Source organism: Ascaphus truei, chromosome 18 (genome assembly GCF_040206685.1).
Source record: "Ascaphus truei isolate aAscTru1 chromosome 18, aAscTru1.hap1, whole genome shotgun sequence".
NCBI lineage: Eukaryota > Metazoa > Chordata > Amphibia > Anura > Ascaphidae > Ascaphus > Ascaphus truei.
Genome location: NC_134500.1, coordinates 9,637,694 through 9,653,723, shown reverse-complemented (window position 1 = coordinate 9,653,723; position 16,030 = coordinate 9,637,694). Strand labels below are relative to the sequence as shown.

General features: G+C 48.7%; 1 protein-coding gene across 5 annotated transcripts in view; it reads right to left on the bottom strand.

Moving 5' to 3' along the window:
* The window catches only part of GLCE (glucuronic acid epimerase), a 42,219-nt gene extending 37,573 nt beyond the window's left edge, over positions 1–4,646 (bottom strand). For 2 of the 5 annotated variants that reach the window (XR_012788876.1, XM_075575420.1), the window contains exon 1: positions 4,536–4,646. The gene's annotated coding sequence lies outside the window, so the exon portion shown is untranslated. Of the gene's footprint in view, positions 1–1,039; positions 1,181–4,535 lie in introns of those variants that run through there. The other 3 variants (XM_075575423.1, XM_075575421.1, XM_075575424.1) reach the window with 3 other exon arrangements.
* Between the last annotated feature and the right edge of the window lie 11,384 nt (positions 4,647–16,030).

Below are 16,030 nucleotides of genomic sequence, written 5' to 3'. Positions count from 1 at the left end.
GCACCACAGGACACCCTAGGTGGGGATACCATCTCACATAACTGGTATCAGATTCATATGGCCGCTAGTGATTGATGTAGCAGCATAACTGCTTTAAGGATACAGCTGATGTGCTGTAGCTGAAAAGGTGTCATTATCCAAGTCAAAATAGATTCGTACACAAAAGTGGAGAACAAATCTTGTAGAAGCACAAACTACTTAAAAATAGACAATGTCAGCTGAGTTGAGTGAATGCAGGAGATCTGCAGCCCTGTGTGTGCCAATAGCAGAGGGCAATACCTCATCCTCCATCCCATCACTGAAGTTTTGCAGGGATGTAACGACAAAACGCTCATCATAAAGTGTGGGCCTTTGTCACAGAAAATCAATGCCATCAAAGAGGGGAAAATAGAAGCACTTGCCATCTGTACGCAGCCACCTTCCTGGAACAGTTACAAAGTAAACTCATTTACTTTCCTGCGCAGCCTGCAGCCCTCACGTCTCATGCAGGGCTCAGAACACAGGCCAGCTACAAGGGAGGACAGGGAAAAACAGACAACACAAGTGTGCTAAATCCTCCAGCAATGATCTATTGGAGAAAAACCCCAGAGGATTTAACAATAATCTCTGTGCCCAGATAAAACTCCTTCTCCACAAACTACATTTAAAAACAATACATATAATACATGGGTGGGCAAACTCCAGTCCTCAAGGGCCACCAACAGGTCAGGTTTTCAGAATATCCCTGCTTCAGGACCGGTGGCTAAATCAGTGCTGAAGCAGGGACATCATGAAAACCTGACCTGTTGATGGCCCTTGAGGACTGGAGTTGGCTACCGCTGATATAATCCCACACCAGATCTGCTATGTTGGTAGAGGAGGTTAGGGGTCCCTCACAGGTGGGCAGAGGGAGACCGCTGCATAACTTGCCAGCAAGCTGTGTGCCTCCATATAGATTTTCATACTTGTACTGAAACACATTCACCCAGAAGGGAAAGCCAGTTATGAAACGCTGTGTAACCCATTCACTGCCAGAGCAGCACATACATTAAACACTCACCAGCTGCAGGGTGATCCCAGTCAGATACACACGATAGGTCTGCAAACTGCAAGTATTAACTGCTAAATACATGAAGCTATTTCTGGGGAATGTTACAGCAACAAGCGATAGCTCTGCATTTCAGCAGTTCAAACACACACCCAGATAAACCTGCTCCAATCAGAGGACATAGCACGCTTCATAACCCGAGGTTAAACGCCGCTGATCCATGTGCAAACACGTTGAAAGCAACGAACACATTTAGTATTAGACCTTTGTATTTGTATCACTGTGCGAGCACGGGCAAGTACAGTTAAGAGCCAGAGGCTGCGAGATGCCGCGTTCTGTGCCGTGATATTCTGCTCATTATTTCACATGCATAAAATATCTACTGGAGTCAGTGTGGCCAGGTCAAGTACTCCCAGAGAATCAAAACACCCTGCGGTATCCAAACACGGAGCAGCATGTGCTGCAGTTATGAGCCAGAGGTCAGTTTCTAAGGATATGTTTTTGGAACCACTGAAGACACCATTTTGCCTATAACCAAAAAGTCAGGAAAAATAAATAAATAAAACAGACTTGTTGCTGGGAAGCGCAGGAATTTTATAAAAATCCCCAGCTGCAGAGTGCAGCGGGTAAAAAAAAAGACATGAATGGAGATAAATGAAAATCATTAACATGGCTAAAACGTACTGATATTATATTTACTAATATATAAGTAAATATAATTATAATACAGTAAATATGGAATAAGATACAGGACAGGTAAAAAAAAAAAACTGCAATATCAGGGACATGACTCCTGGATAATCACATGGATAGTACCCTGGACATGTGACTCCTGGATAGGCACATGTGACCCTTGACTGACGCCCGTTGCAGTGAGAGTTATATGGTTTTACTGCTTCACACACCAATACTGTTCAACGCATTGGGAACCTACAAGAGTCCTTACAGACCAAGGCCGACAGTCTGCAGGGATCAGGGAAAGTAAGGTCAGGGCGAGGAGGAGAAACCTATACGTAATAAACGTTTCATTATCACTTGTATATCTGCCAACGTGCTACAGGGAGCACTGAAATACACCGCAGGATATTTAAATCACAAGTGAGGACAGACAGCAAGTGTAGGAGCCATTACCCACAGCGGCTTCCAAACAAGATGAATCGTAGCCCATCACTTTATACTGCAGCGTGTGAGCTGCTGGGTAAGAGTCCTGGGTGCAGCTCTGCAATGTGAGCACAGGAAGCGCAAGGCGGGCATGGTTACCCGGTGCGTGTATGGAAGGTTTTATCTATATAGTGCCAACAATGTGCACAGCACTTTACAACATTACAAACAATGGGGATATGTGCAACAGGTAAATGACTACATAAGGCAAAGGGAGCCCTGTCCCAGAGAGCTTACAATCTAAGTGTTATGTTGGGAGGCTTACAGCCACATTAGGAGTGAAAGTGCATTGTTAGTAGTGCAGTGAGAGGAGGTCACCGCGCGGCACAGAGAGGTCACCGCACGGCAGAGAGGTCACCGCGCGGCACAGAGAGGAGGTCACCGCGCATCTGGGGTTTGTGACAAAGGCACATATTTATCAAAGCATTTTGCTCCAATTTTGTGTCAGTCAGTGGAGTTGTGCGCAGGGGGTGGGAATGCATTGGTGCACAGAATATGAGACGTATCACAGTCTGCGTCATTCTATTTGCCCGAAGAAATCCTGCATATCACAAGTGGTGTAAGTTTAACACAATGCATCAGATGTAAGAAACTGTTCCAATACTGCAGCTCCGCACCCCATTACGGAGCGCTGCGTCCAAACACACGTTCTGCATTGATAGACCCCATTGAGTCTACATGCACTGTACTCACAGGGTGTAACCATCAGCTGCACCAGTGCCAGCCCCCCTATAACCAGTGCCGGCCCCCTATACCCAGTGCACCCAGCACCAACCGCCCTATAACCAGCACCAGCCCCCCTAGCGTCAACCCCCCCTATAACCAGTGCACCCAGCACCAACCCCCCTATAACCAGTGCCAGCCCCTATAACCAGTGCACCCAGCGCCAACCCCCCTATAACCAGTTCCCCCAGTGCCAGCCCCCCTATAACCAGTTCCCCCAGTGCCAGCCCCCCTATAACCAGTTCCCCAGTGCCAGCCCCCCTATAACCAGTTCCCCAGTGCCAGCCCCCCTATAACCAGTTCCCCCAGTGCCAGCCCCCCTATAACCAGTTCCCCCAGTGCCAGCCCCCCTATAACCAGTTCCCCCAGTGCCAGCCCCCCTATAACCAGTTCCCCCAGTGCCAGCCCCCCTATAACCAGTTCCCCCAGTGCCAGCCCCCCTATAACCAGTTCCCCCAGTGCCAGCCCCCCTATAACCAGTTCCCCCAGTGCCAGCCCCCCTATAACCAGTTCCCCCAGTGCCAGCCCCCCTATAACCAGTTCCCCCAGTGCCAGCCCCCCTATAACCAGTTCCCCCAGTGCCAGCCCCCCTATAACCAGTTCCCCCAGTGCCAGCCCCCCTATAACCAGTTCCCCCAGTGCCAGCCCCCCTATAACCAGTTCCCCCAGTGCCAGCCCCCTATAACCAGTTCCCCCAGTGCCAGCCCCCTATAACAGTGCATTCAGTGCCAGCGCCCCTAAAACCAGTGCCAGCCCCCCTAAAACCAGGGCACCCAGTGCCAGACTCCCTATAACCAGTGCCAGCCCCCCTAAAACCAGTGCACCCAGTGCCAGACTCCCTATAACCAGTGCCAGCCCCCCTAAAACCAGGGCACCCAGTGCCAGACTCCCTATAACCAGTGCCAGCCCCCCTAAAACCAGTGCACCCAGTGCCAGACTCCCTATAACCAGTGCCAGCCCCCCTAAAACCAGTGCACCCAGTGCCAGACTCCCTATAACCAGTGCCAGCCCCCCTAAAACCAGTTCACCCAGTGCCAGCCCCCTATAACAGTGCATTCTGTGCCAGACTCCCTATAACCAGTGCCAGCCCCCCTAAAACCAGTTCACCCAGTGCCAGCCCCCTATAACAGTGCATTCTGTGCCAGACTCCCTAAAACCAGTGCACCCAGTGCCAGACTCCCTATAACCAGTGCCAGCCCCCCTATAACCAGTGCACCCAGTGCCAGCCCCCTATAACCAGTGCACCGTGCCAACCCCCCTATAACCAGTGCAGCCAGTGCCAACCCCCCTATAACCAGTGCACCCAGTGCCAACCCCCCTATAACTATTGCACCGTGCCAACCCCCCTATAACCAGTGCACCGTGCCAACCCCCCTATAACTATTGCACCGTGCCAACCCCCCTATAACCAGTGCACCCAGTGCCAACCCCCTATAACTATTGCATCGTGCCAACACCCCTATAACCAGTGCACCCAGTGCCAGCCCCCCTATAACCAGTGTACCTAGTGCCAGCCCCCCTATAACCAGTGCACTCAGTGCCAGCCCCCCTATAACCAGGGCACCGAGCTATGCCCCTTGCTGGTTGCACGGAGCTGCCCACACACCTCCCTGCTCTGCCTCACCTCCGGTACTGCCCGGGTCTCTGCGTCGGCTCCGGTTTCCTCGGGCCTGAGATCTCAGCGAGCCTCCGGAGAGGGGGAAACCCACCAATCCGCGTGCAGAGTGGATGCCACAGCGGCAAGTACAACCAATGAACAATTAGCATGCGCACGGTCATCAGCCAATGAGCGACGTAGCTGAAGTCCCTCCGTGACTCAGTTGAACCAATCAGAAGACGGCGGTAACGCCTCCTTTCACGAGTGGCAGGAAAAGGCAGGTATCTGTATGCGTGTCACGCCTCATCTCCAGAATGACAACGTCACATAACGCAGGAAATCAGGTGGTTCGTGCCACAGCCAATGAGAGAGCAGAAAAAGAGCGGGAAGCTTCGGTTTCAGTGGTGTTCTCCTGCCTTCAGGCTGCGCTTAGGCTGAGCTCAGACAGAAGGCGATGCGACAGCGCGCGCACGTCCGTCGCAAATTTGGGTTGTGCGGTGGGAGTTTTCAAACTGAAAACGGCGGCAAAGTGCAGCGTTGTCGCTGCGACATTTTGCCGGCACAACCCAAATTGAAATTTGGGGCTACAGTCGCGTGACGCGTGCTGGTTCAGCCAATAAAGGCGAACCAGCTCCGTGACGCGTTCGTTACACGTCCCTGCCACGCCCCCAAACGCCACGATCTGCCTCCTGCAGTTTGAGCACAGATCGCTGGGCTGCAAGAGCGAGCGGCGGGGGCGCGAACGCTAGCAGTAGGTGTAGCGCCCTGGCTGACGTCATGCAACAGTTGCAGGACAAATCAAATTGAAGTGACTTCTAGCGATCGCGACGGCTTAAATACATTTGTTTTGAAGCGGCGGCGCTGTCGCCGTCACTATAAGCGCAGCCTGATGAGTGCAGATAAGGCCGCGCTTATAGTGCGCGCGACGGATGACATCACCCGTCGCTGCTAGCGAAAATCATAATTCGCTTTCCGGTGACCAGGTCTTTGATTGGTTCAGAAGCTGTCACATGTGGCGACAGCCTCTGAAAAAACGTTGCATCGCCGGCAGTATAAGCGCAGCCTAACTGCGGAATATCCCATATTAATTAGGCTGCGCTTATAGTGCACGCGACGGATGACGTCGCCGTCGCCACCCGCGAAAGTTGTATTTCGCTTTGCAGTGACGTTGCAAGCGACCTGGCCATTGATTGGTTCAGAGGCCGTCACATGTGGCGACAGCCTCTGAAAAATCAAATTTCACCAGCTTCCAAATTTCGCACCGCCACGTCGCTCCGCACTTACTATAAGCGCACGCGACAGCGGCAATCCATCTGTTTTGCCACCGCGTTGTCGTAGTCGGCACTATAAGTGTCTGGTGGTTACAGGATATGTATCTTTATACATAAAAATGTATTTCTATAGTGCCCACATGGACAATAAAAAGGGAATCCTTGCCGCGGAGAGCTTACAATCTAAGCGCTATGTTGGGAAATTTACAGACAGCAGGGGAGTAAGTGCAGTAGATGGCAGTGCCTGGCCTTGATGGTGAGTAGGTGCAGTAGATGACAGTGTCTGGGTATGTGCAGTAGATGGCAGTGCCTGGCCTTGATAGTGGGTAAGTGCAGTACATGGCAGTGCCTGGCCTTGCTGGTGGGTAAGTGCAGTAGATGGCAGTGCCTGGCCTTGTTGGTGGGTAAGTGCAGTAGATGGCAGTGCCTGGCCTTGATGGTGGGTAAGTGCAGTAGATGGCAGTGCCTGGAGACGGCAGTGGTTGCTGAGTTCTTGTACCCAGACCCTGCCTTGCACATGGGGTCCTTCACAGATGGACCCAGGTCCAACCCACACCCCAGCACCCCCTCACACCCTCCCCCCACCCCCCACCAATATCATCCCCAAAAAGGAAATCAGGGAGAACATGCATATGTTCTGTAGGTGCATTAGATGTTACCTAACTTTAAGGGGGTCTCTGAATCAGCCCTCGTAAGAACATTCAATGCTTCACCAGTGAGATGTGCGGTAGGAGTTGGCGCTACCTGTGACACAAGTCCTTACGCGACAGTGACAGGGATCTCACCCAGGTGGTGATTGCGGAAGTTGGGCTCGACTTCCAATAGGACCTAACCTCCCTGTTGGGACCACCTGAGTAGGATCCCTCCACATGTAGGACCCAGGGAGGGGGTGTGCAGAGGGGGGCCTATAGAAATGCCGGAATACTGTTCCAGCTGCTAAAATAAGCATCAGAATGGTGTTCCAGTGCGTGGAGGATCGGCCACTTAGGCTACGGCCTCGCTGCACGCGTGCCTGCGAAGCTGGCGGCGCATGCAGCCGAATTCCCCGGTCTGCAGTGAGCTGCAAGGGGAAAGACGGGGGCGCGGTCATGATGTCACCCGGCAGCTCCGCCCTCATTGGTTGAACCACCGGCTGGCGTGGCCTAGCGCTCTGTCGCCCGTGTCCATCTCAATTTTCGTGTCTGGAAGAAAAACTCGCCGCGCAGTGCGACGGCCTCCCCTAGCAGCGGGCCCGGCCCCATTGAGAGGCGGCTCTTGTCCCCGCAGCGCCCACCATGGCGACAGCGCTGCAGCAGCCAGTGGGGATCAAGCCTAAAGACGATGGGCCCTGGTGCAGCCAAACCAGCTGCACAGATGTGTATGTATGTATGTCTTTATTTATATAGCGCCATTAATGTACATAGTGCTTCACAGCAGTAGTACACGGGATAATCATACAAATAACACAATGGGAATAAGCGCTGCAGACATAAAAGTAACAAGAAAAGGAGCCCCTTACAATCTAATTGGTAGGTAGGAAGAATGTACAGCGACAGTCGGAGAGTGTGTCTGCAGGGGGCCAAGCTTTATGTATGAGGTGTAAAGCCATGGTAAAGTATCAGTCATGGTGCTACTCATATGCTTTATTATGCAGGTATGTTTTAAGGTGGGTCTTAAAGGTGGATAGAGAGGGTGCTAGTCGGATATTGAAGGGAAGGGAATACCAGAGGTGCGGGGCACTCAGTGAGAAAGGTTTAAGGCAGGAGAGGGCTTTAGATACAAAGGGGGTAGAGAGAAGACATCCTTGAACAGAACGCAGGAGCCGGGATGGTGCAAAGCGAGAAATTAGGGCTGAGATGTAAGGAGGGGCAGAAGAGTGTAAAGCTTTAAAAGTGAGGAGGAGAATTGAGTGCGAGATGCGGGATTTGATAGGAAGTCAGGAGAGTGATTTCAGAAGGGGACTGAGACAGATTTAGGAAAGAGTAGATTCTGGCAGCAGCGTTTAGGATAGATTGTAGGGGAGGCAGGAAGGCCGTACAGCAGGAGGTTGCAGTAATCGAGACGGGAGAGAATGAGGGCCTGTGTCAGAGATTTTGCTGTTGAGCAACAGAGGAAAGGGCGTATATTTGTAATATTGCGGAGTAAAAAAACGACAGGTTTTAGTTACCTTTTGAATGTGAGAGAGGAGTTGAGTGTGACCCCTAGGCAGCGTGCTTGTGCTACTGGGTGAATTATATTACTTCAATCAGTAATGTGGAAGAAGGCAGAAGGGCCAGGTTTGGGAGGAAATCATACAAATAACACAATGGGAATAAGCGCTGCAGACATAAAAGTAACAAGAAAAGGAGCCCCTTACAATCTAATTGGTAGGTAGGAAGAATGTACAGCGACAGTCGGAGAGTGTGTCTGCAGGGGGCCAAGCTTTATGTATGAGGTGTAAAGCCATGGTAAAGTATCAGTCATGGTGCTACTCATATGCTTTATTATGCAGGTATGTTTTAAGGTGGGTCTTAAAGGTGGATAGAGAGGGTGCTAGTCGGATATTGAAGGGAAGGGAATACCAGAGGTGCGGGGCACTCAGTGAGAAAGGTTTAAGGCAGGAGAGGGCTTTAGATACAAAGGGGGTAGAGAGAAGACATCCTTGAACAGAACGCAGGAGCCGGGATGGTGCAAAGCGAGAAATTAGGGCTGAGATGTAAGGAGGGGCAGAAGAGTGTAAAGCTTTAAAAGTGAGGAGGAGAATTGAGTGCGAGATGCGGGATTTGATAGGAAGTCAGGAGAGTGATTTCAGAAGGGGACTGAGACAGATTTAGGAAAGAGTAGATTCTGGCAGCAGCGTTTAGGATAGATTGTAGGGGAGGCAGGAAGGCCGGACAGCAGGAGGTTGCAGTAATCGAGACGGGAGAGAATGAGGGCCTGTGTCAGAGATTTTGCTGTTGAGCAACAGAGGAAAGGGCGTATATTTGTAATATTGCGGAGTAAAAAAACGACAGGTTTTAGTTACCTTTTAAATGTGAGAGAGGAGTTGAGTGTGACCCCTAGGCAGCGTGCTTGTGCTACTGGGTGAATTATATTACTTCAATCAGTAATGTGGAAGAAGGCAGAAGGGCCAGGTTTGTGAGGAAATATGAGGAGCTCTGTTTTTGCCATGTTAAGTTTAAGTCGGCGGAGGGCCATCCAGGATGATATAGCAGAGAGACATTCAGAAACTTTAGTCTGTACAGCAGGTGTAAGGTCAGGGGTTAAAAAGTAAATTTGTGTGTCATCATCATAGAGGTGATATTTGAACCCAAGAGATGTGATTAGGTCACCTAGAGAGACTGTGTAAAGAGAGAAGAGGTCCCAGGACAGAGCCCTTGGGTATCCCCACAGAGAGATCTATAGAGGAGGAGGTGGTGTTAGCAGAAGAGACACTGAAAGTACGATGGGAGAGGTAAGACGAGATCCAGGATAGAGCTTTGTTACTCCATACCAAGAGTATGGAGAATGGGAAGAAGAGGGTGGTCTACAGTATCAACTGCTGCAGAGACGTCGAGTAATATGAGCAGAGTGTAATGACCTCCGTCTTTGGCAGCATGGAGGTCGTTAGTTATTTTAGTGTGGGCTGTTTCAGTTGAGTGAGCAGTGCGGAAGCCTGATTGTAAAGGGTCTAGGGTGTTGAGAAAATGGAGCAAGCGAGAGAATACAACGCGTTCAAGGAGTTTAGAGGCAAAAGGCAGGAGGGAGACGAGTAGTTGCGTCACTGGTGGATATTTCAGACTACATTCTCCTTTGCACAAATGAATGTATCAAAAACTTCTGTAGCTTTTGCCAGATCATTTGTAGCCAGGTTCATAAACTGGTTATTCAAACGTCTCTTTCCATCCTCCAAAAGCTTCTTCCTGTCTGCTTGAAATCTCTGCCGTCCCTGTTCCGCTCCTATCAGCTGCACTTCTTTAAACACACCTTAACGAAGCTGCCCTGAGGAGCGCTTTCTCCATTGCACCTGGCCTGTCCTTCAGCTCATTATTTGTTTCCTTAACATGCAAATACTATATATAACTCAAAAGTATATCTGACTTCTGAAAAAAACTAGAGCAAGGTCTGCTGTGTTGGACCGAAAACGTTGGATGAATAAATACTAACCACATGAGCACTGTTTTGGAATGCTACTCTTTTCGCTAGACTCTTGAGTACAGTCGAAAAAAGAAATTGCAGAACGGTAGAAAAGGAAGTTAGAAAAATAAACTTACTAAAAGTTATGAAACCATCATAATGACCACACGGATCTCCCCCCCCCCCCCCCTTTCATATTACCAACACTGATTTCTCCTCTCCCATTTCACATTACCCACCCAGACCCTTACCTCTAGCTGAGCGGAGACTCATGCTTGTCCGCCTGTGTACTTTAATGGCGCCAAACTACAGGATGAGAGCAGGCAGCGTGCCTGTCACTCACTGCCAGAGCATCAAATTAAGCACCCCACAATGCCTTGCAACAGGTCGGGTTGCGCCCCTAAAGGCTGTTTCACGTCGTAAAGCGCACAGCCAGACACATCTGCAACGGCTCAATCAAATTCCTCACTGTCTTTCCACTGTAATTTCCACTCATCCAGAACAAGGGGATTTTTCCGGCCTGAACATTACGCACACACTATTGTTTTGCTTTATTTTTCTCCTTTGCCACTTGTTGCCTCGTTCGTACAGTAGTTCCTGTCTAATTTGCATCAGCAAATCTCTGCATCCCCCGAGTTAAATGCAGACATCTCCAAGTGGGAACAGGTCCTGTCAGCATGGTGACATTTAAATTTCCTTCCTGTGCTTCAAAGCCTGACACTTTAATAATCCGAGACGCGGCCTGTGCGCGGAGGTTGTCATTACAGTGTCTGCCTCTGCTCTATGATATCTGTCTGGGAGAGGTCTGAATCCTTTTCCTGTACAGCGGGGATATGGGGTGTCACTGCACAGTTACTGGGGAAGGGGGAGCCGTGTCCGTGTGATCCAGTCACGGTGCCCAAGGAAGAAGTTGCTGATTTAGCAATGCCACAAAATGTCATTTTTTTCACTAATCACAAAAGCAACATTTTCTACCAAAACACCTACACTGGGAGCTGTAACAGCGGATTTGTAGCATGTTTGTTAAAAAGCCCAAACCCTCTCAGCCCTTATTCTTTTTCTCAAGCATCTGATCCAGGGGACCTCCTGATATTATTTATAAAATGTGCTACTAGGAAGTAATACATTGAGAGTTACCGCTCGTTTTCACGTATGTCCTGGGCACAGCGTTATGATGACATGGTTACATTAAGTGAGCAGGGTTATGATATGGGAGTCAGTTAGGAAGAAATCAGAGATCACTGAACTATAATAATTAAAGAGCTTTTCTGTCTGTCAGATCCATAGCTCAAAGGCTGTGGAACCCGGAGACCTGAAACTATGCATGCCTACTAAGGAGATCATAGGAGTGTGCACCTGAGGTGATTTAAAAAAAATCATAATAATTACATTTAAACACATTTATTTTATGGTGAAACAAAAAAACCAGCGCTCATAAGAGATCAGTGAGGGGTGATAGTGATTTAGAAAAGGTATAAAATACAACCTGATAAGGGTTTTGTGCTGCTGGTCAATAGGATGGCTCAAACACCAGGCTACATAGAAACAAAGAAATGACAGCGCAAAAAAACCATAGTGTAGCAAATTTAAAAAACTATTTATAAGGTGGGGGTGAGTATTGCACGTACATCAATAAAAAAGGTTAACAGCATGACATGTTAGGGACATGTTACCACTCGGCGGGAACAGCAGGACACGGACAGAAGTATCTTGGACGTCCTCCCTTTATCTGCTGGTATCCAGGAGCGGTGTATGCAGCTCCACTTTGGGGAACCTTCCCGTGTGCTGAAGGTACTCCAGCCGGTGGTTCAGAAGGGGTAATCTCCTAGTCGCTTCCGGGTTCGTCCACGCTTACGACTGACGTCATCTGGCGGCGTCTCTCAGCCGGTAGCTTATCGTTGAGGAGAGACGCACTAAAGACGCGACCGCGATTTTATGACTTATTAGCTGAAATATCCGGCGTTGCCCGGGATGTTAAGAAAAATGACGTTGTTGTTGAGAGTTACTAACATTTCTTTGACAAGCAAGTCGTGGCAATTGCACTTCTTACTGACAAACTCTGGAGGGCAGCACTTTCAAAGTCAAACTAAGGCTGCGCTTATAGCGACGGCGACACGACGGTCAGGCTGCGGTTGCTGGAAAAATCAAATAGAGATGACTTCCAGCGGTCGCGACCAAACCGTCGCTCCGTTGCGTCGTGCTTACTATAAGCACACGCGACTGCGGCAATGCATTTGTTTTGCCGTCGCGTCGCTGTCGCCGGCACTATAAGCGCAGCCTAATGCTGTTAGAACCATAGCTCCAACACCATGAAACCTGTGAGTAGCTAAAATTGCAAATCAGTGGTTAAAATTGGGATTACTGCAATCCCTGCGAAGCCGGGTACAGGCGGTCCTCGGTTATCCAACGGAATCCGTTCTGGAAGTAGCGTTGGATAGTGACACCGTTATAAAGTGAGTCCCATGTTAATCAGTGGCGGTGAGTGTCGGATAACGCATTCCGGCGTCGAAAAACGGCCCATAGGGTTGCATTGTAAAGCGTTGGATATGCCATTCGTTGTAAAGTGAAACGTCGGATAGCGAGAACTACCTGTACTTTAGCATAAAAGAAATAATGAACAATAAAAAAAAAAAGTTCACCCGTGCAGATCGTGGGTGAGATAAATGCATGAGAAGTGGGAGTCAGGCTAGGACCAGACAGATTTGTGAAATGCCCAATGAGGATTTTGGGACTCCCTTGTTTTCAATGAGGCTTGCAAGGTGTTGCTACTAAATGGAAAGAACATTACCCCGCTTGTCTCCAATATTAAAGGATTAATTGCTGTGCAACAGTCGGTGCATGGAGTCCATAACATAAATCAGAACAGGAAGAGGCCCGGAGGGGTAGAGACCTCCTATAAACCAACAATTGATCCCCTGAGGACAATTTGATGAGAAAACAGGCCGCGTAATACAGAGCACAGACCGATTACTGCGTGAGGAAACGCGGACTTGCTGTACATGGGTTTCGAAGATCGTCAGATAGCGTTACCACTTTTACAGAAACGGTTATATAGTGAGGAACGCCGTTACAATTCAGCAGGCAACATGCTGACCTCCGCACTGGTACATTTTACACTCATATGGAATGTCTGGATTTCATTTTCCATTACACAGGTCTTCAGAAGTGCAGTGAAAATCTTGAGGACCTGGTCTTTATTTACTATATGTTCTCAGTTGTTGATTTGAGGTTTTTTTTATTTTTGTAATCATCAACTTCTTCGGTGAGTATGGCCTTGAAATACAGGATATATAGCGGCTAACAATTAGATCAAGGCCATGTGATTGACCAATCAGTCTACTTCCAGTGACAAGTTTTTTACGAAGATACTAATTGGCTGCAACAGACCCTGGACTTTGCCCGGCCTGGAGAATACGCAGGATTTTGCAGTGAATAAAACACAATGGACCACATCCAAGTGGTACAAGAAGTGATTTCCCTAAGTAATAAATATGATCTACCGGTCATCTTGGGATTCGTATATTACAAAAAATAATTTGATTCTGTCTGCACCTTAGCGGTTCTAGGTGAATTAAGACTGTGTTGAAGAAGCGTACATTGATATTATAAAGAATATTTACGAGAATGCCACATTAACCATTAGATTACATGAAGATATAAGCAAGATAAGGAACAGCGAGGGAGTGCGGACAGGAGACACCAGGATCAGCAAGGGAGTGCGGCAGGGAGACACCGTGTCACCAGGATCAGCAAGGGAGTGCGGCAGGGAGACACCGTGTCACCAGGATCAGCAAGGGAGTGCGACAGGGAGACACCGTGTCACCAGGATCAGCAAGGGAGTGCGGCAGGGAGACCCCGTGTCACCAGGATCAGCAAAGGAGTGCGGCAGGGAGACACCGTGTCACCAGGATCAGCAAGGGAGTGCGGCAGGGAGACACTGTCACCAGGATCAGCAAGGGAGTGCGACAGGGAGACACCGTGTCACCAGGATCAGCAGGGGAGTGCGGCAGGGAGACCCCGTGTCACCAGGATCAGCAAGGGAGTGCGGCAGGGAGACCCCGTGTCACCAGGATCAGCAAGGGAGTGCGGCAGGGAGACCCCGTGTCACCAGGATCAGCAAGGGAGTGCGGCAGGGAGACACCGTGTCACCAAGATCAGCAAGGGAGTGCGGCAGGGAGACACCGTGTCACCAAAGCTTTTAACAGCAACACTGGAAGAATTGTTCAAAACATTAAATTGGGAAGAAAAAGGATTCAAAATAAACAGTGAATACTTAAGTCACCTACGATTTGCAGATGACATTGTTTTTGCCTCAAGTCCAGAATACCTCCAGCAACAAATTGAAGAACTCGCCGAAGCAAGTTAGAAAGTGGGCCATCTGTATGAATCACCAAGATCAAAATCATGTTCAACAAATGTGTCAAGTCTGCAAAGATCGAAATAAATGGAATAGAGCTAGAAGAGGTTGAAGACTATGTCTATCTGGCCGCCAAGTAACACCGGGTGGGAACCTATTGAATGAAATCAGTAGGAGAAAGAAGATGGGATGGAGGCATTGGGAAGAAACAAGACAATCTTTCAAGGGAACCTTCTACTGGGCCTCAAAAGGAAAGAGTTTGACCCGCGTATGCTGCCCACGCTCACGTATGGATGTTAAACTTGGACCCTGAATGCAAAGATAATTCAGAAACTTCAGAGAACGAATGGGTTTAAAACCAAACAAAAGTCTGTGACATCATCACAAGGGTGAAGAGATTAAAATAACAGTGGGCCGGACATATCGCAAGAAGAAATTGCCATTGTTGGACAACAATGGCACTCTACTGAATTCCAAAAGAGATTAAACGAGAAACACAACGACCAAAAGTAAGATGGGAGGATGAAATCAGAAAATGTGTTGGAGCAACGTGGAGAAGAGGCTGTAACCGCAGTACCTGGAAGATCATTGGGGAGACTTCATCCAGCAGTGGAGAGACCAGGGCTGACGATGATGCCCACACACAGACAGTATGCTGCTAATGCAGAATGGAAAACCATTGCAAGTGTATGATTCTGAATCTCAAAATGACGGAAGCTGATGTACATGTTCTTTACTGCTGTGTGTCCCTGCCTACCAGTTTTATAACGACAGAGCCTGCTGCGTCTACGGTTGGCATCTTGGTACACAGCTCCCTCTAGTGGGAGAACACGGTTGGCATCTTGGTACACAGCTCCCTCTAGTGGGAGAACACGGCAGGTGATGCTAACATCCTACGGTATGCAACAAATCTTGAACCAAGTAAAGCAGGGGTGCTCAACAACAGTCCTCGAGACGCTCCAACATGTCCAGTTTTAAGGATATCCCTGCTTCAGCCCAGATGGATGGCTCAATCAGGCCCAGCTTCAGCCCAGGTGGCTCAATCAGTCCCTGCTTCAGCACATGTGGCTTGATTAAGCTACCTTTGCTGAAGCTGAGATATCCTTAAAACCTGACATGTTGTTGGGTCTTGAGGACTGGAGTTGAGCACTCTTGGCGTAAAAGGGAGAACATTTTAATTCTTACAGAAAAGCCTCCGTTCTTCATGCTGCAAAAGTGGAACACAGATGCAAGAAACAGCACCATCTTTAACATAGAAAAACATTGAATTAAAGCCACACTCTGTCCTACACTAGTGCACTTTTTAACGTTACTTTAAGGAAATGCATTTACTGCAAGAAATATAAGCTACCTTTTATTCTACACAAAAACTAAGTTAAATACTGTCAATTTTTTTCAAAAGGTACTGACTTTTTTACTCTAACTCAGACACTGTGCATTTTAATCTCATTCACCCAGTGAAGGGAACGTATTTAACATGAACAATACAGCTGTGACTGTGAATGACCCTTAAACATTGATTCACTTCCAAATCATGCGAGTTTGTGTAGGCCGATAAGAAAGAGATTAAACGAGGAGAAGCTTTGTACATTGCATTGTTCGCAGTTCTTTGTTCTGCTGTTGGCTAAATAAAGATTGTCTTTTTTTTTTAAGCAGCCCATTGGGAGAAATACAGCACAGAAACCTTCACTTGTCAAACCATGCTGGCCTCTTGCTCATTCATGAGAGGGAATGACAGTGACAAGTCAGTGAAGGGACGATAAGTGTGATGGGTGGTTCCGGCAGCCACAAGGATGGGTATTTCCAGGGAACCGGTGCAG